This window comes from Mastigoproctus giganteus, chromosome 2 (genome assembly GCF_048544385.1).
Source record: "Mastigoproctus giganteus isolate SK-2022 chromosome 2, ASM4854438v1, whole genome shotgun sequence".
In the NCBI taxonomy this organism is placed as follows: domain Eukaryota; kingdom Metazoa; phylum Arthropoda; class Arachnida; order Uropygi; family Thelyphonidae; genus Mastigoproctus; species Mastigoproctus giganteus.
In genome coordinates this window covers 247,666,457-247,687,449 of record NC_143576.1, presented here as the reverse complement: position 1 = coordinate 247,687,449, position 20,993 = coordinate 247,666,457, and the positions used below count along the sequence as shown (strand labels likewise).

Here is a 20,993-nt window from a genome sequence, read left to right as displayed (position 1 = left end):
TGATACTTAAAAAACGCATTTATGACGCAAACGGCCGCGCAGACAGGGATATTGTGCCGAATATTGAGAGGAATTGGATTACCGGTGGGGCATCCATCTGCATAACTGAAAGTGCCCACATCGAACTCCTGTCATTAAAACGTACAGTATTCCCTACTGGTATGTGGAAGTGGTTTCAGATTTGTATCGTGTGCCCTTTTCCACACAATATATTTTTATTTTTGCAAAGGAGATTTTGGACACCTTGTACATAAACGTACTTTTTTAAAAAAAACTACTTTACTTTAAAAGAGATACAATTGTAATATATTTTGAGGTACAGTACATAAAATCTGAAGTTGAAAAGTATGTGAAAGATTTTAAAAATGTATAAAAAACAGATTACAAAAACAACTTAGGGGGACTTGCGTCTATTTCTCCCTCATAGTAATTAAATTGGCTCGGTGCAAATGCATCTGAAAGTGTAATTAATGTAATGTGCTGTATACAACAAATTATAATTAGTTGCAAGGGGATTATTTCAAAAGCGTGTTCATTGCGTTTTATTGGATCTTTGTTTTTCCTATGCTGTTACCTCACTCCCCCCCCCCCCAAATTAATGCCAGCTCCATCCTTCATATAATAAAGATGGTGTGTGTGTGGGGGGGGGGGGGGGGTTGAGAAGGCTTGCGCCCATTTCATCGCCGTAAATAGTTGAATTGGCTCCGATACAAAAGCGTTTGCAAATGGCACTATTATAGTTAAATTTTCAAACGGCTGTGATTTCTCCGCTATTATTTATTTATATTATTATTATTTATAAATCGCACTGATCTGTTAAATCTTGTTATAGGGTTTTAGGCGCATCAGCAGCTTAAAGCATATTGCGCCGTGTATAATATGTAAATTACGTGCGTTCTGTGGTCGATTTTCTGGACGGAAAACCCGAGTTTCTGGAGCAGAAAACTACGCAACCCTCGCCTGAACTCTACTAACTCAGCCATTGTGATAAAGGCCCATAAAAATTCCTCGCGTCATTGACGGGATTCGATTTGAGGTGTTTTCCACCCGGTGGTGGGAGGACGGTAATTATACCAACTGTGCTACCCACAAGGGCCGAAGCTGTTTATGACAGTATAATTATATTTTATATTTTTATTAAATGGAAAGTGGAACCAGCATTCATTTTTGGGGATAGGGTAACAACATAGGAAAAATAAAGAAAACCCACTGGTGCGGGGGTGATATAAAAGTTGTTTTATTTATGGAAGCATAATATGCAAGAACATGCTTTTGGAATCCCCCCCCCCCTGCATTTGAGATTGATGTAAATACAATGTGTTCTCAATAAAAAAATGCTCCGCCATCTATGCAAATAATGTAAATATATATTTGTCAGGAACTCGGACTTTTATGTATTTTTATATGTAATCAATAATTAAAAAAAATAGTGTGGAATACAAGCGTTCGTGCATATCTGTGTTAATAGTCGAATTACTGTATTTTAAACCAGTATGGTATCAATCAAAATGGTAGTAGTACAAATTTTAGTTACTCTCGCTAGATGGCAGATAAATGCGTTTACTGCCACTGCTGCTGAAATTGTCCACTTGTTATCTCGTGCTGCATTTCGGGAAGGTTCTGTGTTCTGCGTAACGTGCAATTCATTCGCCAACATTTGACATAGGTTGCGAAGCTTTTGCCTGTTTGCAGGTTATGGTTTTCATGACTAAAATGTTTATTGATATTGGCATACGCTTTTGAAGGTAAGGAGTTATATAATTTTAAGTAAACGTTTTTAGTTTTTAACATGATAAACAGTGCTTTTCTTTATCAAGGGTAGGTTTATGTATAGTGTTTGTTTCGTTTTGAGTTTCTCTGAATATTGACGTATTCTCCCTCGTTATTGTTGTTATTATTTTTATTTTTAAGCCATTTTTGTCCACAAGTAATGTACTTGTGTATGTGACTCAGCTCTTGCGGTATAATAACATATACTGCTATTTCACCATTTTGTTGCATTTCTTACTATGAAGCTTGGCTGAAGACGCAAGGTATACGGATCGTTTGCATCCCGGAGCTTTCTATTGTGGCGAGGGCTTGTGCTGCTGTGTACCTTCCGGCAATAAATCCATACATAGTCTGTGGTATATATAGTAAAATAGCTATACAGAGTGAAAATTCCTCATACTACTTGAATATAGAACTTAAATGGTGGTTGTAAAATACATAAAAACAGCGGCGTACAACTGCATGAAATGCAACAATGAAATCAAACCGAAAAAATATTCCCTTCACTTTTCAAATCTATTTACCGCTCGTTTATAAGTTTTTCTTCAGTATAAGCATACGGTTTTTATTCCTTGAAGAAGGTATGATGCTATTGTATGAAGATACTATTGTATTGTATTAGATCCGTCTAAGCCAGTGGTTGACGAACCGTATAGGCTTCAGCTATCAAATTATTTGTCGCGAGCCCCATTTCGAGTTTACCGTCATTTTGTGGGTGAATTTTTTTTTTTTAAGACAGATCTTTTAACGGCGATCACTAACATAAAACAAATTCAAATATAATATACATCTACACTAAATAATATTCTAATATTAACATAAGTTTTCATTCTTTGCTTTCTTTTCTGTTTATCTGAATGTTTTATCCAATACTGTGGAGTAAATGGTATTAAAAGGAATGACTAAGGGGGTACACCCTTTTGATTATTCTTCCTATAACTGACATATACTACATAGTCACCAGAATACTTGTACATTTGTGATAGCACAGTTGCACAAGTATTTTGTTGACTCCCTTTAAAATATCGTGCAGCTGACAATCTTTGTGCTCCACTGATCTAGACAATTACAAAATATCTGTTTAAATCTTGAACAATCCATGTTAGAACATTGAATGGTAAAATAAAGAATTCAGTAACTAAGTTAAAAGGGCATTTTTAAATGAATGCTTGTTCAGATATTTAAGTTTATAAGAAGTAGATACAGATATTTAAGTTTATATGAAGTAGATACTTTGAATAAATTTTAGGAGGAGGAATTAGACTTGTTAGAAGGGATGTACAAACAAGGCAAGTAGATTTTATTTATTCTTTTATATTGAGATTATACTCATTTACTAATATTAGTATTAACAATAAAGTAGAGATTGAATAATGCAATTTTTTTTTTTTTAATTTTAGCTTATTTTATAGTGAAATAAGAAAATGAAATGAATCACTTATAAGTTTATCAAGTGGAAATCTGCTGTACACCAATGGAAACAGTGAAAGGAGTGAAGGTGGAGTTGGGTTTCTGGTCCATAAAGATTTTAAAAACAACATTTTGGAATTCAAAAGTACATCACCAAGGGTGTCAAGGCTAATACTCAAGATTTCTAAAAGGTACAAGCTAAAGATTATAATGATTTATGCACCAACATCGAACCATGATGATGAAGAGGTTGAAGAAATGTACACCGAAATTGAGTCTTCTAGATGAGCAGAAAACCCACTACACTATTATTATGGGGGACTTCAATGCTAAGGTTGGAAAAAGGCAAAACAGCGCAGAAAGAGGAACTGTAGGAAATTTTGGAATTGGTGAAAGAAATAAAAGAGGTGAAAGACTTGTGGAATTTGCAGAATCTCAAGGACTGGCAGTAATGAACAATTTTTTCAAGAAAAGGGTGAACAGAAAGTGGACATGGAAGAGTCCAAATGGATTAACAACTAATGAAATCGACTTCATCCTCACTAACAGAAGATATATTGTGAATGATGTTACCGTCCTGAATAAGGTAAATGTTGGAAGTGATCACAGAATGGTAAGATGTACACTTGATATAGATGTAGGAAAGGAAAGGAAAAAACTGACTCGAGTAAATAATACAAAGGTCTTTGAAATAACACAGGAGGAGAAAAAGCAGTATGTACTGGAAGTTAAGAACAAGTTTGAGCTTCTGCAGACTGCTCAGGACCAAGATATCGACGAGGAATATTACAACTTTCTGAAAGTGATAAAGCCCAAGAAACCTATAGGGAAACAGAAATCCAAAGAAGAAAAAATTAGTCAAGAAACACTTGTCATGATGAACCAAAGACGACAAATGAAGAGCAAGAAAAACACTGACAGGGAGAAAATTGAGTATACTGAGTTATGCAAAGCCATTAGAAAGAGACTCAGAGAGGACATAAGAAGATTTAACACAAGAAAAGTAGAACAAGCATTAAGGGAAAACAAAGGATTTAAATCAGCAGCCATGAGCAGTAATACAGAAAGACAAATGATACTGAAACTGAAGAATAGTGATGGTGTACTTATAAACAGCAGAGAAGGCATAATTCAAATAGCAGAAGACTACTATAGAGAATTATACAAGGAGCGAGGGAATGATACCAGCAGTGGGGAACATGGATTGCAAAGTAGCAACACATACGACATACCCGATATTCTTCCTGATGAGGTAGAACATGCATTGAAGAAAATGAAGAATCGGAAAGCCCCAGGGGAAGATGAAGTTACTGTAGAGTTGTTAAAATTGGGAGGAAGAGACATAACACAAAAACTGGCAAGGCTCTTCACAAAGTGCATTAGAAAAGGTGTGATGCCTAAGCAGTGGAATAATGCAATCATAGTTTTGCTGCATAAGAAAGGAGATAAATCAGAAATTGGAAATTATAGACCAATTAGCTTGTTATCCCATATCTACAAGTTGTTCACAAGGGTCATTACTAACAGATTAGAAAGAATACTTGATGAGAATCAACCGAAAGAGCAAGCCGGCTTTAGGACAGGATTCTCAACAATGGATCACCTTCACGTAATATCACAGCTAATGGAGAAAGCAAATGAATATAAAACACCATTATGCCTGGCGTTTGTGGATTATGAAAAGGCGTTTGACTCCATACAGCATAAGGCAATGTTCCGGGCACTGGAAAGACAAGGCATAGATACTCCATATATTATGATTTTGAAGAAAATATATGAGAGTGCTACATCCTTTATTAGACTAGACAAAGACAGTAGCAAATTTAAAATCAAGAAAGGAGTTCGACAAGGAGACACAATATCTCCGAAGCTGTTTACTGCTGCCCTTGAGGAAGCTTTCAGAAGATTAGACTGGTCGCAGAAAGGAGTCGATGTGAACGGAGAGTACCTAAACCATCTACGATTTGCAGATGACATTGTGGTCATAAGCCACGATCCCAAAGAATTAGAGGAAAATCTTAATCAGTTATGCACAGTTAGTAAGGATTTTGGACTAAAGATGAATATGGCTAAAACAAAAGTAATGATGAACAAGTATGCCACGGAAAGGGAAATAATGATTGAAGGAGCAGTAATTGAAAAGGTGGAGTCATATACTTATCTGGGACAAGTTATTAGCTGTAATAATGATAAATGGCTGGAAGTCAAGAGAAGAATAAATTTTGGATGGATAGCATTCAGGAAATATAGTCACATACTGAAGAGCAATATCCCAGTTTGTCTGAAACGTAAAATAATGAATCAATGTATACTCCCCACCATGACTTATGGAAGTGAAACTTGGGCACTCACCAAAAGAATGGAAGAGAAGCTAAGAACTACACAGCGAAGAATGGAACGAATTATATTGGGAATCAGACTGTTAGATAAGAAGAGAAACACATGGATTAGGCAGCAAACTCAAGTAAAGGACATTCTTATCAAAACTAAAGAACTAAAATGGTCTTGGGCAGGACACATAGCTCGAAGACATGATGACAGATGGACTAAGAAAATAACAGAATGGTACCCAAGAGGAGCTAGACGAAACCTGGAAGACAAAGGCGGAGATGGATAGATGAAATTCATGAGTTTTTGAGTAGTAAATGGATGGCCAGTGCTCAAAACAGAAGGAACTGGAAAGTTGCTGGAGAGGTCTTCATCCTGCAGTGGATTGAAAATGGCTGATGATGATGATATAGTGAAACAAAATTTGAATGACTTATAATACAGAACTTATACTACAACAAAGCAGTGCCAGTCATTGAGAAGCAAAATTAATCTTACTCTTATAATAATTTAACATGGTACTGACATTGAAGGTATCAAAGTATTTGCAATGACATTCAAAAATATGATGAAATTAGAATAAAGCAGTTGAGACTGTTGCACTCAAGCATGTGTGAAACTCCTTGTAAGAAAAAGATTTTAATATTGATAGTGGCAGATAATGAAAGGAAGTAAGCTTATACAGTATAACCCCCCCCCCCCCACCATAAAAAATCCAATATCACTTTTCCAATCCCTCTAATTTGTCTAATTCCACCTTAAATTTATTCAATCTACATACTTTCACACCAGATGGAAGTTTTGTTCTAGCAATGAATTATCCTCTGGCTGAATCAAATTTCTGCACAGCTATTCTTTAACCATTCTTCCTCAATTTAAATTTTTGCCCCTTAAATGTGTTTTTTGAGCAAGAGTAAAGATGCCATCAATGTTTAGCTCACTTAATCTATTTAAAGCATTTAATGCGTAATCAGATCCCCTCAAGGGTGTCTAGTTTCCAGATGCTGCAAATTGTGGAACTCCTTGCAAGAAAGATTTTAGTATTAGTAGTGGCAGATAATTCAGAAAGAAATTCTGAATGCTATGTTCAATGCAGATACTAGCAGAACATTGGGGTTGGGGGGGAGCATATACAAATGGCAGTGCTGCAGTATGAACAATTGAAGAAAAGATTTGCTGACATGTCTCTGCCAGAGTTCTATAAATGTTTTTCTACCGTTAGCAAAAATATTACTAGTTTTTGCATCAGAATACATTTGTGAACAAACCTCCATAATGATACTGAACATGATTGGCCCAGAAGTATGACTATTGCTCATCTAAGGGACATGGTAAGTCATCTTTTATGTTTGAACGAGCACTTCCAAAGTGATCAAGGCACCAATTCCATATAAAACTGACTCCAGTAAATTACTCCAGTTTGCTTTCAAAGATAACTTGTTGCCATCAGACTTGAATTTCTTTTGTAATTTTTGGAAAATACACATAAAAGGAAGTAGAAGGGATATATGAGGAAAACTTGGTTCTGTGAGTGAATTTTAAAATTGTACAATGAATAGATGCTGAGTGGCTATGTCATATGTTCATACTGGTTTAGAAGGGAGTGGGTGAATGCCAATTTGGAAGGAGCATGCCAGTGGAAGTATATATAGAAAAGTCATGCAGCTAAGAGATTATCTATGAGACATAGTGGACACTTTGTAAGAGAGTGATCATTAATTAATGTGGCCATCCTCTTTTTGAATAGGGTATAGAATGTTTAGAGGTTTTGGAGACGCCATCCTAGAGGCAGCAGATGGATTGGAAATTTGTCTAGAGTGAGTAGTTGTTTAGAAGAAATCCCAGGTGTTTTTTTTTTTCTCTGAGGAAGCAGTATTTATTATGTCTATGCCACTAAAGATTGGAACTTGCAGTAATGTGATTTTGTCTAGAAAAAAATGTAATCAAAGATGGTCAGTAAACCCCAGAAATAAGACACAGCCGAATTTTAGGGTTGAGGTTAACTAAGCTTTCTTATCCACATTGAAGATTTACTTGGAGATAGGCATTTAAGGAATTGTGCAGTCATGCACATGAGTTTTTCATTGTTAATGTGGTAATCTGATGTTTGCATCATGCAGTCTTTTCTTACCTGTACACATGCTTTTGTTTTTTCTGTGGTAGTCCTTTGTAAATTTTATTTTGCCCTTTATTTGAAAAGTAACTTCATCAGTAAAAAGGTATGTTGATATATACATCAAGTATGAATTTATTTTGACAGTTATAGTATGAGTGGAACTAAAAACTAATCCTTTGTATAAAAGTTCTTTCCAAAACATTGCTGAAAGCAAACTAATTGCCACAGCATTTAATTACTGAACATTATTAATATAAGAAGAGATTTTTTTTTTTTGCTCCTTTTTGTGTAATATGAAAATAGCCTTCATTTGATGAAAAATTTCAAATAAAAAAAAAAAAAATTGCTTTCACCATTACTGCACAACCTGGGTTTGAATTTTCTTGGGTCATGAAACCTTACTGAAGTATTAATATTGACAACAAAATTTACAAACTTTGCTTCCTTGTATCATCTTGTCAATATTAATACTTTATGTCCAAAGAAGTGTCAAGAGTAGCATTCTCAATAGCTGAGAATCATTCATTTAGATGAATGTGAAGTAAGCTTTACTTTTAAAGTTAAATTAGCATGTGAATACCTCCTGTCTTTTTCTTATCCTTAATCTAATAAAATTCCTTAGCCTAATAATTTTTTTTTTTTTTTTTTTATGTGAACCCCAAACACGAGAGGTATTAGAACCTATAGTACTTAGTACCGTGCTTGGGTTGGAGGTTGAAGACGAAAGAAGATATTTGTTGACATTGGACTTGAACTTCTGTAGATTGTAATTTTCAGGAAATACGTATGAAGGAAGGTTGTTCCAGAAAATGGCAGTTGAATGAATAAATGAGGACGATGAAAAGTTGCTTCTGTGAGTTTGAAGTTGGACAGTAAATGGATGTTGGCTGGTGGCGGCACGTGTTCGGACTGTTTTGAAAGAGAGAGTGGGAATTATAGAAGCCAGTTCAGAAGAACAGTGCCCATGGAAGTATCTGTAGAAGAGGCATGCAGCAGAAACAGTACATCTATGAGACAGCGAGTGGAGAGACTCTGTTAGAGATGAATCAATTAACCTAACTGCCCTCTTCTGAATGGAATCAAGAAGCCTGACAGAGGTTTTGAGGGCACCACTGCAGATTTGGAAACAATATTCCATGGCAGGGCGGATTTGCGATTTATACAGAGTGAGCAGCTGTTTGGAAGAAAAGTAACGCCGAGACCGAAAGAAAACAAGTTTTTTAGATGCAGAGGAAGCAATATTTGTAATGTGCTTGTGCCAAGAGAGTAGAAGTCAGAGTAATCCCCAAACGAGATATATCATTTTGCTTAGAAATCGAAGTGTCACTAAAGATAAGCATAGGAGCAGAAGAATCCTTTTTGTGAGATATAAGACAAGACTGAGTTTTAGAAGGGTTGAAATCAACTAAGTTGTCTTTGCCCCACTGGAGAATTATGAAGATCAGCATTTAAGGAATTGGTAGCAGATTTTTGAGAAGTTGAAGCTGATTGAGCAGGACAAGGTTTCTCAAAATGGAAAGTGGAATGCAATGTGCTATCATTGGCAAAACTATGGATAGGATTTCCAGTCAATGGAAGAAGGTCATTAATATACAAGAGGAAAAGAGTGGGAGAAAGAACTGAAACTTGAGGGACACCGGCATTAGTGGTGAAGTTAGAAGACAGAGCCATCTACCATCACCCTCAGTGAGCGACCAGAGTGAAAACTTGATAATCAATTGCAAAAAACAGTTGGCAAACCATAAGATGGAGACTTGTTTAGAAGACCTTTATGCCAAACACAATCAAAAGCCTTTGAGATGTCAAGAGCAACTACTTGTGTTTCACCGAACCTTTCCATTGAATTAGTCCATAAATGGGTAACATAAGCCAGAATATCACCAGTGGATCGACACTGGCGGAATCCATACTGGCGATCGTTGATCAGATGGAAGGTTTCTAGGTAGTTTAAGAGTTGGCGGTTAACTGATTTCCCCATTACTCTAGAAAGAGCAGAAGTAATTGCAATGGGACGATAATTGGATGGGAGGGATTTGTCACCCTTTTTAGGAACTAGCTGGATATGAGCAAATTTCCAAACAGAAGGAAAAACACCTTTGGAATAAGAAAGTGAAAAAAAGCGGCAAAGAATAGGAGTAAGTTCTGGAGCACAGGTTTTGAGAACAAGTGGAGAAATACCATCAGGTCCTGGAGCTTTCTTAGCATCAAGATTCATCAAAATCCTTCTGATATCCTTTTGATGGAAGACCACAGGAGGCATTGAATGGAGTGTGTTGGGAATGGTGGGAGGTGTTTTACCAAGATCATTAATACATGAGCTGGAAGAAAAATAGGATGCTAGCAGGTCAGCTTTATCCTTGGCTGAAGTGACAACAGAACCATCTGGTTTGGACAGAGGTGGGAGCAGAGATGGGCAAAAGTTGCGGCCAAGAGCTTTGCCAAGAGACCAGAATGCTCGGCTACCATTAGGGCAAGAAGCAAGTTTTCTACTCTTAGCTTGTTCAAACTCTAGTTTGGACTGATAACTGCTTTACTATTGTTGTGAGCTTTGGTGTAGGCAGAAAATGACACTGAAGAATTAGAAACAAGTCAATTATGATATGCAACATTCTTCTCTTGAACAACCTTAGTACATTTATTGGAAAACCAAGGTTTAGATAAAGGACGAGATTTTAAAGTGGAGTGTGGGATAAAGGATTCCATTCCTGCAAGAATAATTTCACTGACATGATCTGAGCAAACGTTGACATCAGAAGTTTTGAAACAGTAATCTGACCAAGGAAAAGAAGAAAAGTCTTGCAGGTCATCCCATTTTGCATTCCTGTAATGCCAAACAACACAAGGTTGGGAATAGGCATGAGATAAAGGTTCCATTGGAGAAGAGACAATCACCATGTTTTGATCTGAAGTGCCTAAAGAAGCTCTCACTTCGACTGTGTACTTAGAAGGGTTGTTTGTGAGAAAAAGATCAAGCATATTAGCTGTATGATTAGGATTGTCTGGTATTCCTGTAGGTAAATGAACAATCTGTGCTAGGTCATTAGTAATTGCAAAACCCTCAGAATCTCGACCTGCTGGGTCGGTGTGACTAGAAAATGGAAGCCAGCTGGAGTTGTGAACATTAAAATCACCAAGGAAAATTACCTCACTGTTAGGAAAGTTGGACTGGAGAAAGTCAGGTTGCAAAGAGGAAGTCAAAGAGCTCCAAGTGATTAGTGGAGTTGGGAGAACAGTAGAGACAACAGATGAAATTGACACAATGAGGTAGAGAGATTTTAAGCCAGAGAAGATCAGAGAGAGGAGATTCCAAATTTCCAAGTCTCTGACAGGGAATATCAGAATGGACATATGCACAAGTACCACTTTTGAGGCGAAAGGAATCATACAGCGAATAATTTGGGCATCTGAGATGAGCAGTAGTTGAATCAACCAATAACTGAGATTCTGTCAGAAAAAGTACATGGGGTTTGGCAGACTGCAAGTGGAAATGGACATTGTTGAGATTAGAATTGAGACCACGTATATTTGTGAAATGAATTAGGAAGTGCTTGGGAGGTTTAGATCTTTTCGCAGATAAGCTTGCTCTATTAGTTTGAATATTCATGGTGTATTCAATGGTAAGAAAAAGTGGGTGAGACATGTTGTATGAAGTAATGAAATTTTTGGATAGTGTACACATGGTAAGAATATTTTAGATCCTTGACATAACGTGGCCTCGACAATGCTTCTCGCATACACACTACTCGGACTCCCTCCAGTCACTGTCTGGCAGAGTAAAGGTAGCAAGATTATACACTAGCTGATCCCGAAGCCTCCTAGAGAGTTACCAATAGGTCCGGTCCGGTGTACTAACTAGCGGCTGCCCTGCGAACACCGTTTTAGAGCTGTACCCTCGAAATGTAAGAATATTGGATCTCGTCACGACGTTCATCATAACCTGAAAAGTCATCAATCATACTGCATGATGGAAGAGATAGGGAAGGGTTGACCGGAACTTAGCTCTAGAGACTAAACATGGGTTCCACCACTTCAAGCCTCCAATAAGCAAAGTGTTTGTATTTCACTGGTTGATGAGAATCATCTACCACCTAGTACTGCCTGGTAACATAGAGGGTCGGCGTTCCTCCATGTGGCATGGTGTGGGCGTCACACCTTGACCCCTGCTTACTTTGGTTCACACCTGGGTGGTCACCCACCATGTACTTGTGCATGGAGGTTATACCCAGGATTAGTAACAGTCCCACCGTCGTGAAGGTGCAAGCAGAGGATTTGGCTGTCACAGACCGTCTGGGCTTTGCCGAAATTGGGTCTACTTGACTTGAGTATCACCGAATCTCAGTTCCATCAGCATTTTAGACTCCCAGATAGCAAGTGCAGCTTGTCTGGCATATCTGAGAGAACGTCTGTGACAACCTCAAGGACCCATATATAATTTCCCAATATAATTGGGAAAGGACATTGTGTGGTTTCCATATATATATATATATATATATATATATATATATATATATATATATATATATATATAATTAGGCTTCATGTGGAGGATGTGCATTTGCTGCCTCTAATGATAGCTTCATATCCATATTTATTTATTTTTATTACTTTTGCCTAACTTTTACATCGCATTATATATATATAGGTAGAGATGATATTGATTTGAACATAGGTGGTGCAAGGATTTTTCCCAGTATCATTGAGGACACCCTAAAGGTTCAAAGAAACTGCTAGTTAGTTGGAGAGAAGGGTGATATAGATCTGCATTCACCTCAAGAATTCTTGTTTGTTGCCACAACAGCCAATGTTGGCAAGATGTTCTGAGCGTGGTAACCTTTCAAATGAGCGGGATGGAAAAGAGAGGGAAACAAGCCTAAATAACTTCAAGGCATGTGTCAGGGTAATAAACTACAGAAGAATACTTGATCTTAACTGTGTCTTCAATAATATCAGAAGTATTGTCAATAAAATGGCTGAATTTGAACTCCTGGTTAGGACAACCAATGCTGACATAATAGGGTTAACAGAAACGTTAACCCTATTATGTCAGCTCAGTGCTTAGGCCTTTGCAATTACTAATGATCTTGCACAGATTGTTCATTTACCTACCAGAATATCAGGCAGTCCTAACTATGCAGTCAAGATGTTTAATCTTTTTCTCACAAACAACCCTTATAAGTACATGGTCAAAATGAGTAGTCCTTTAGGCACCTCAGATCACAACTTGGTGATTGTCTCTTCTCCAATGGAGCCTTTATCTCATGGCTATTCCCAGCTTCTTGTTTGGCATTACAAGAATGCAAAATGGGATGCCCTGCGAGATTTCTTTTCCTTGGGTAGATTACTGTTTCAAATCTTTTGATGTCAACATTTGCTCAGATCATGCCAGTGAAAAAATTTTATTTTTGTAGAGATGGAATCCTTTATTCCACACTCAGTCTTAAAATTTCATCCTTTATCTAAACCTTGGTTTTCCAGTAAGTTTGCTAAGGCTATTCAAGAGAAGTATGTTACGTATCGTAATTGACTTGTTTCGAAATTTCCCGGTTCACTTTGTCTACATGAAAGCTTGCAACAATCATAAAGCAATTATTAATCATCCAAACTAGATTTTGAACAGGCTAAGAGTAGAAAACTTACTTGTCCGAATGGTAGCTGTGCATTCTTGGTGGCAACTTTTGCCATCTCTATCAAAACCAGATAGCTCTATTGCCATTTCGGCCAAAGGTAAAGTCTACCTGCTAGTATCCTATTTTTCTTCAAATTCCTGTATTGATGATCTTGGTAAACCACCTCCTTCCATTCAATGCCTCCAGTGATCTTCCATCAAAGGGATGTCAGAAGGATTTTGAACAACCTTGATGCTCTGAAAGCTCCAGGTTCTGAAGGTATTTCTTCACTTGTTAAATCCTGTGCTTATGTGTTCTGTGTTGCTTTTTTTCACTTGCTTATTTCACAGGTGTTTTTCCTTCTGCTTAGAAATTTGTTCATATCCAGCCAGTTCCTAAAAAGGTTTACAAATCCCTCCCATCCAGTTATTGTACCATTGCACTTACTTCTGCTCTTTCTAGAGTAATGGAGAAATCAGTTAACTGCCAACTCTTAAACTATCTATAAACCTTCCATCTGATCAACAATCACCAGTATGAATTCAGTCTGTTGATCCACTGATGATATTCTGGCTTATGTTCCCATCTATAGAAATTCAGTGGAAAAGTTGGGTGTCATTTCAAAGGCTTTTAATCACGTTTGCCATAAAGTTCTTTTATATAAGCTTCCTTCTTATGGTTAGGTTTATTGTAATTTGGTATTCAGTTTTCTCGCTGACTGTGGGTGATGGTAGATGGCTCTCTATCTTCTAACTTCTCCACTAATGCTGATGTTCCACAAGGTTCGGTTCTTTCTCCCACTGTTTCCCCTCTTGTGTATTAATGACCTTCTTCCGTTGACAGAGAATCCTGTCCATAGTTTTGCTGATGATTGCACAATGTATTCCACCTTCCAGTGTTTACCACCTTGCCCTGCAAAAACAGCTTCAACTTCTCAAATATCCACACCAGTTACTTAAATGCTGATTTTCAGATAATTCTCCAGACAGACAAAGATAACTTAGTTGATTTTCAATCCTTCTAAAATTAAGTCCTATGCTTATCTTCAGTGACACTGTAATTTCTAGGAAAACTCGTATATCTTTATTGGGGATTACCATGACTTCTAATCTCTCTTGGCTTAAGCATGTTACAAATATGGCTTCCTCTGTGTCTGAAAAACTTGGTTTTCTTTTTTGCTCTTGCCATTACTTTACTTTTCTTCCAAAGAGCTGTTCACTCTGTACATATTGCAAATCTGCCCTACCATGGAATATTGTTCCCACATCTCGGGCAGTGCCCCGAAAACCTATCTCAGACTTCTAGATTGCATTCAAAAGAGGGCAGTTAGGCTAATTGATGTCTCATCTCTAACAGTGTTCCTCCACTCTCTGCCTCATTGACTTTCTGTTTCTGCTGAATGCCTTTTCTATAGATACTTCCATGGGCACTGTTATTCTGAATTGGCTTCTATAATTCCCACTCTCTCTTTCAAAACAGTCCGAACACGTGCAGCCAACATCCATTTAATGCTCAACTTCAAACTCAGAACCAACTTTTCATCTTCCTCGTTTATTCATTGAACTGCCGTTTTGTGGAACAACCTTCCTTCATACATATTTCCTAAAAATTAGTCTGATTAAGTTATCTGATAAAATATGAAATAAAAATTAATGATTTTAGAGATTTTGTCAAAGACAGGTTATATTTAAAATCGAGTGATATTCCCTTTTCAATTAAGAAAGCCAGAAATATATCTTTGAAAGCATTGCGATTAGCAGTGGTGAAGCTGAGCAAGCTTTCAGTGTAATGGATAATATTGAGTGAATGAAGAAATAAATGAATGAATAATGTTGACAATTAAACACATTGCAGATTATGATGACCATACATCTAAATGGAAAACCATTGCTTCAGTTTAATCAGATCATTATGTCAAATCATTCCTCTGTAATTGTCATTCAGTAAATGAGCAAAGCAGAAGATTGACAACAAATATTAATAAAGAAGTAAATTGTATATGGCAATTTTTAGAATAAATTTTTCTTGAATATCTGTGTACCTTTTCTAGAACAGTTTTTTTTTTTTTTTTTTTTATGTAATATTTGTTTTTATATTGTGGAATATCTTGTGATAGTTTTATGTGATATGGGAAATATTCCATGTTATTTTTTTATTTTCAATATTAAAATTTTATCATGAAAAATGTATCCATTATATTTCCCTAGTTTAAAAAAAAAAAAAAAAAAGATGAATAAAACAGTTGAGCGTGTTCCGAGCACATGCAGTAAATGGTTTATGGAAACATCCTTATTTCCTTTAGGTATTTTTATTTGTATATATTGATTACGAAATAAAGGAGCTTTTTTGTTATAAATATTTTATTGATCATTCACCAATTCTAATTTTTGGAAGACAAGATACAATGGATTTATGATAACTAAAGTAAGATGTATATTTGCGATTGCAACATATCTAAATGTCTCTGGAAAACAGTGTCGATTGAAGTACTGATCTTTGAGTTGAGGGCACCTAATGATGAAATGTAATGAAAATGAGAGACGAAAAAAGATTGTTGACAAATTAGCATTAGTAGAGGCATATGATGCAAGAAAGCAAGCTTAGGCAGCATCAGCCAAAAAAAAACAAAACCTCTCCCATTTCACCCCTCCGTTCGTTTCAAATACCTGTCCAGCTCAGCCTTAAATTTATTTAGGCTATCAACTTCCACAACAAAGGATGGAAGTCTGTTCCACCAACCAACTACCTGCTGGCTAAAGGCAAACTTCTGCACATCTATCCTACATCTGTCTTTCCTCAATTTGAATTTATGCCTTCCCAGGTGATTATTCTGGGGAAGAATCCTATCAGCATTGAGCATGCTGAAACCATTCAAGGCTTTATACACCTCAATCAGATCACCTCACAGGTGCTTAGTCTCCAGACACTAATCCACAAAACTTAAGCCTTTCTTCGTAAGAGCAGCCCTTTGTTCCATTTACCAATTTTGTTGCCCTTCTCTGTACTTGTTCCAAAAGCTCATCCTTCTTAAAATGAGGACCTGTATGCAGTTCTCAAGGTGTGGTCTCACCATTGCCTTATACAAGGGGATAATCACCTCCTTATCCCTGCTAGAAAAATTCCTTTATATCATTGACAAGACACCATGAGCTACTCTTGCAGCCCGTCTGCACTGCTCAGAGAACTTCATATCTGCCTGCACAATTACCCCCAGGTCCTTTTCATTCTCTACCACTGTCACTGTAGTACCACAGAGTTGATACATTGCTCTGCAGTTGCTGTTTCCCATATGTAGTACTTTACATTTGTCAAGGTTAAACTTCATTTGCCACCTCTCGGCCCATCTGCTCAACTTTTCTATATTCTGTTGCAGCAGCATACTGTCATTAGTGTCCTTAACAACCCTGCCAACCTTCGTTTCTTCTGCAAACTTGGACATTAAGCTTGATATACCATCATCAATATCATTTATAAATACAGAAAAGAACAATGGACCAAACACTGAACCCTGAAGGACTTCACTAATAACATTAGTCCACGATGAGCAGTGTCCATTGATTACCACTCTGTCTTCTCCCACTCAACCATCCCTTTATCCATAGCAGCAATTTGCCTCCAATGCCACACTGCTTCAATTTGTTCAGCAGTCTTCCATGTGCAACAGTATCAAAAGCCTTTCTAAGATCCAAATACAGTGTATATGATATCAAAGTTATTCCCTGCATCCAGTTCCTTTGACCACATCATAGTATCCAATCAAATTGGTCAGGCACGACTTTCCCTTAACAAAACCATGCTGTGTCCGAGCTGTAACTGAACCCTTGTCTAGATGATCCTGCAGTGCTTCTTTAACCAGTGCCTCCATTAATTTTCCTGGAACAGAAGTTACACTAACAGGTCTATAATTACTTGTGTTGCCATTTGATCCTCCTTTGTGAATTGGGGTCACATTTGCAGATCTCCAGTCCATAGTTACCTCCCCTGAGTCCAAAGAAGTTCTCATAATTATGGCTAAGGGTTTGCTTACTTCCTTTGCTGCCTCCTTTAATATAACTGGATAGATCTCATCCACCCAGAGTGCCTTTTTTATGTTTATCTTCAACAATTTCTCCTTCACTTTCCTCTCAGTTATTACAAAATCATCTAGCTTACTGCCAGAATTGAATTCACCTCTGGCATTCCCCTCCCTGAATTACTCCTTGTGTGAATGTAGATGCAAAATACTCAGTTTGTTAGCCACCTGAGCAGGATCATCAATAGTTGAACCATCAATATTCAGTGGACCAATCTGATTCATCCCTTTCCTTCTGGAGTTTACATAGGTAAAAAACTCTTTGCTGTTTTTCTTTGCATCCTTTGCCAAAGATTTCTCATAAAATCTTGCTTTGCCTGCCTAATCTCCTTTGTGACTTGGATACAGACTAGCTTATATCATAGGCTTCTGTGTCACGTGGTAAGTTATATGTATCCCATGCATTTTTCTTCTCTGACATATGTCTCATTAGTTCATCTGACATCCATTTAGGCCTAAACTTTGAACAATATTTCTTAGTTGGTATATCTAGATGTTCTGGGGGCAGAAACGTTTCAAGTGAGCGGGTAGCTAATGCCAGGGAAAAGAGCCTAAAAACTTCAAGGGTTGTGTTAGGGTTGTTAAATATACAAGAACAGTAAGGCCTAATTGTTTATATAGTAACGTTAGAAGTGTCATCAACAAAATGATCGAATTCAAACTGCTGGTTAAAACAAGTAATGCGGGCATAATAGAGCTTACGGAGACGTGGTGCCACCCGGAAATTGGCGATTATGAATTTCAGTATGTCTTGTACGGTCTGAACTGTGCTATGCTTTTAAAACATTAATCACAGATGCCTTGAATGCATATTTACCATTAAAAAAAAATACTCCACGAGGAGGGTTCCATGTTGGATGAATAGTGAAGTTGCCACATTACTTGAGCAGAAAAAGGTGGCATGGAAAGGTTACAGAGAAATAAAAAGTATTGAAGCCTATAACAGCTACAAGATGATCTGTAATACAGCCACAGAAAAGGTTCGACAGGCAAAGGCAGTTTATGAGAAATCACTAGGAAACAGAGCAAAGAGGGGGATAAGGAATTCTTCACATATATAAATGCAAGAAGAGCAGGACAAACCAGATTGGATCTTTACGTAAGGGAAAGGGGATAGTATTAAATACAGTAATACCCCGACTTACGCGAACTCGGAGTTACGCGGTTCTTGATTTTTTTCGTTTGGCAACGCTGCCGCCCACTATCTTCAAGGTCGTTTTCATATGTTATCGATATACGGTGGGACGGCGGAGAGTGAGAGCCAAAGATGAACAAAATTCAACTTTGCTGCTTTTATGTTTTTTTATATCAGTGAAGGGGAAACACATTTCACCATAATAACGTAAAAACCAACACAATTCCAGCTATCGGTATGCAATTAGATCGAGTTTACTACCAGTTTATAACAGATTCCACTAGCAGAAACACAACTGGAGTTTTATTGTTTTATGGTAGTAACCCCCTAGAAATGTGAGGTGTTAATAGTGTATCTCTGCCTTTATGGTGTTGTTTATTCAGTTGCTACATGCGCGCAGCTTATGCGTATCAAGGGTGCCTCCTCGTATTGTAATTGTGCTTTATTCCCTAAAAACGAGTAAAGGTGTGAAAAGGAAGCGTCCTGGTAACGACACGGCACACTCAGAGAGAAAAAGAAAAGCAATAAAATGTGTGTTCAATCTTGGGTGGTCGGCACCTAACCCGATTTTTCCCATAGGGCCTGTTGTTTATTGCACGAGGGTTTATAGGAACACAATTAACACTATCGTTCTATACGAGGACTGACTGTATCGATGGCATATGAAAAACGACCCTCAGTGTTTCACTTGCTGTGATACGCATTGGACGTGTTTCGTGCGAACTCTACGTGCACAATTACATACGATTCTACGATCGACGAAAGTTTTCTAAACCCTTAAAAAACTATGTCGTTCAAACAAAGTAAATCTGATTCTCCTGCACCTAGTAGGAAAAGGAAAACGATATCTTTGGAATGTAAACTTAACATTATCAAGGATTTTGATAGCAGAATGAAAATTTGTGAATTGGCAAAGAAGTTTGAGCTACCGGAATCCACAGTAAGAACAATCATAAAAGATAAAGAAAGAATTCTCGAAGCGGTGAAAAATGCTCAATCCTTGAACTCAAGCATAATTCGTAAACGTCATGGTATTATTGCTGAGATGGAAACAATGCTGAAATTATGGTGTGATAATCAAGTAAAAGTGAAGAATTGTCCAGTCGATCAGAACACTGTGTGCTATCAAGCTAAGCTGATTTTTGAGAGGTTGAAAGAAGAAGCTGAGGAGGCGGACAAAGATGAAAACTTTGTAGCTAGTAACGGTTGGTTCAACCGATTTAAAACTCGCTGTAACTGGCACAGTATTGCGGAGAGGCAGCAAGTGCCGATAAAGAAGCTGCGTCTTCTTTTCCTGAGACACTCAAGGCTATGATAGAAGAAGGTGGCTATAGCAGTGAAACCGTATTTAACGTGGATGAGACTGGCCTGTTCTGGAAGAAGATGCCTAAAAGAACTTTTATCGCGCGTGAAGAAAAAAGCTTTCCAGGCTTTAAGGTTTCCAAAGACCGATTGACAGTGATGCTTGGCGGGAATGCAGCTGGTGACTTCAAGTTAAAACCTCTCTTAATTTATCGCTCCGAAAACCCAAGAGTTTTAAAAAACATATCTAAAATTAGTTTACCAGTGATTTGGAAGTCAAATCATAAAGCTTGGGTGACAGCTTCCGTTTTTGAGGACTGGTTTGGTCACCACTTCATACCAGAAGTCGAACGTTATTGCAAATCTAAACAGATTCCATTTAAAGTGATGCTTCTTATTGACAATGCACCCGGTCACCCTCCTGCCACCCTAATTAATTTCGACCAACGTGTGAAAGTTGTGTTTTTGCCTCCAAACACAACCAGCTTGCTTCAACCGATGGACCAGGGAGTCATCAAAACATTCAAGGCCTACTACACGAGGCGTTCGTTTGCACATCTGAATGAAGCTATGAGACAAAATAGTGATATGTCTGTTAAAGACTTTTGGAAACAATTCAATGTTTTAGATGCCGTAAGAATCATTGGAGAATCTTGGAATGAAATTCACAAAAAAACATTGAATGGTGTCTGGAAGAAACTTTGTCCATTTTTTTTCAAAAACGAGACGAAAACAACGCCAGAAACCGATCATGTCGCTCATGTGATAGAAGAAGTTGTTAATCTTGCCAGGCAATTAGATTTGGAAGTCGATGGTGATGATGTCAACGAGCTGTTGGATTCACATAGTCAGGAGCTGACAATGAATGAGCTCATAGAGATGCGTGAGCAAAACGTAACTGAATTCGACACTTCAGACCCAGTTCCACCAGAAAAGCACATGACAATTGCAAACTTGACAGAAGGTCTCAGCTCAATTGAAAAGGGCTTAAAAATTTTAGAAAACATAGACTCCAACGAAGAACGCGTTACAGTTACAAAGCAAGGAATAAAAAAATTATTAGCTTGCTACGAAGAAATTCTGCGTGAAAAAAAGAAGGCGCTGTGTCGTCAGACGAATTTGTTAGATTTTATGAAGCCATCGACATCGAAATAACTTTTTTAAGTAAGTCATTTATTTTTTTAATATATATTTTGTATTAATATGTATAAAGAACTGCAATTTTATTAATATTTTTCTTCTAAACTAGTGTTT

General features: G+C 37.4%; 1 protein-coding gene across 3 annotated transcripts in view; it reads left to right on the top strand.

Annotated features, from left to right (window-relative positions):
* LOC150090354 (dnaJ homolog subfamily B member 6-like) overlaps positions 1-20,993 on the top strand; it is a 230,062-nt gene that overhangs the window by 159,266 nt on the left and 49,803 nt on the right. The window contains exon 1 of one of the 3 annotated variants that reach the window (XM_090389828.1): positions 1,624-1,745. The exons of the other annotated variants lie outside the window; for them this stretch is intronic. The gene's annotated coding sequence lies outside the window, so the exon portion shown is untranslated. Of the gene's footprint in view, positions 1-1,623; positions 1,746-20,993 lie in introns of those variants that run through there. 3 annotated transcript variants of the gene reach the window in all.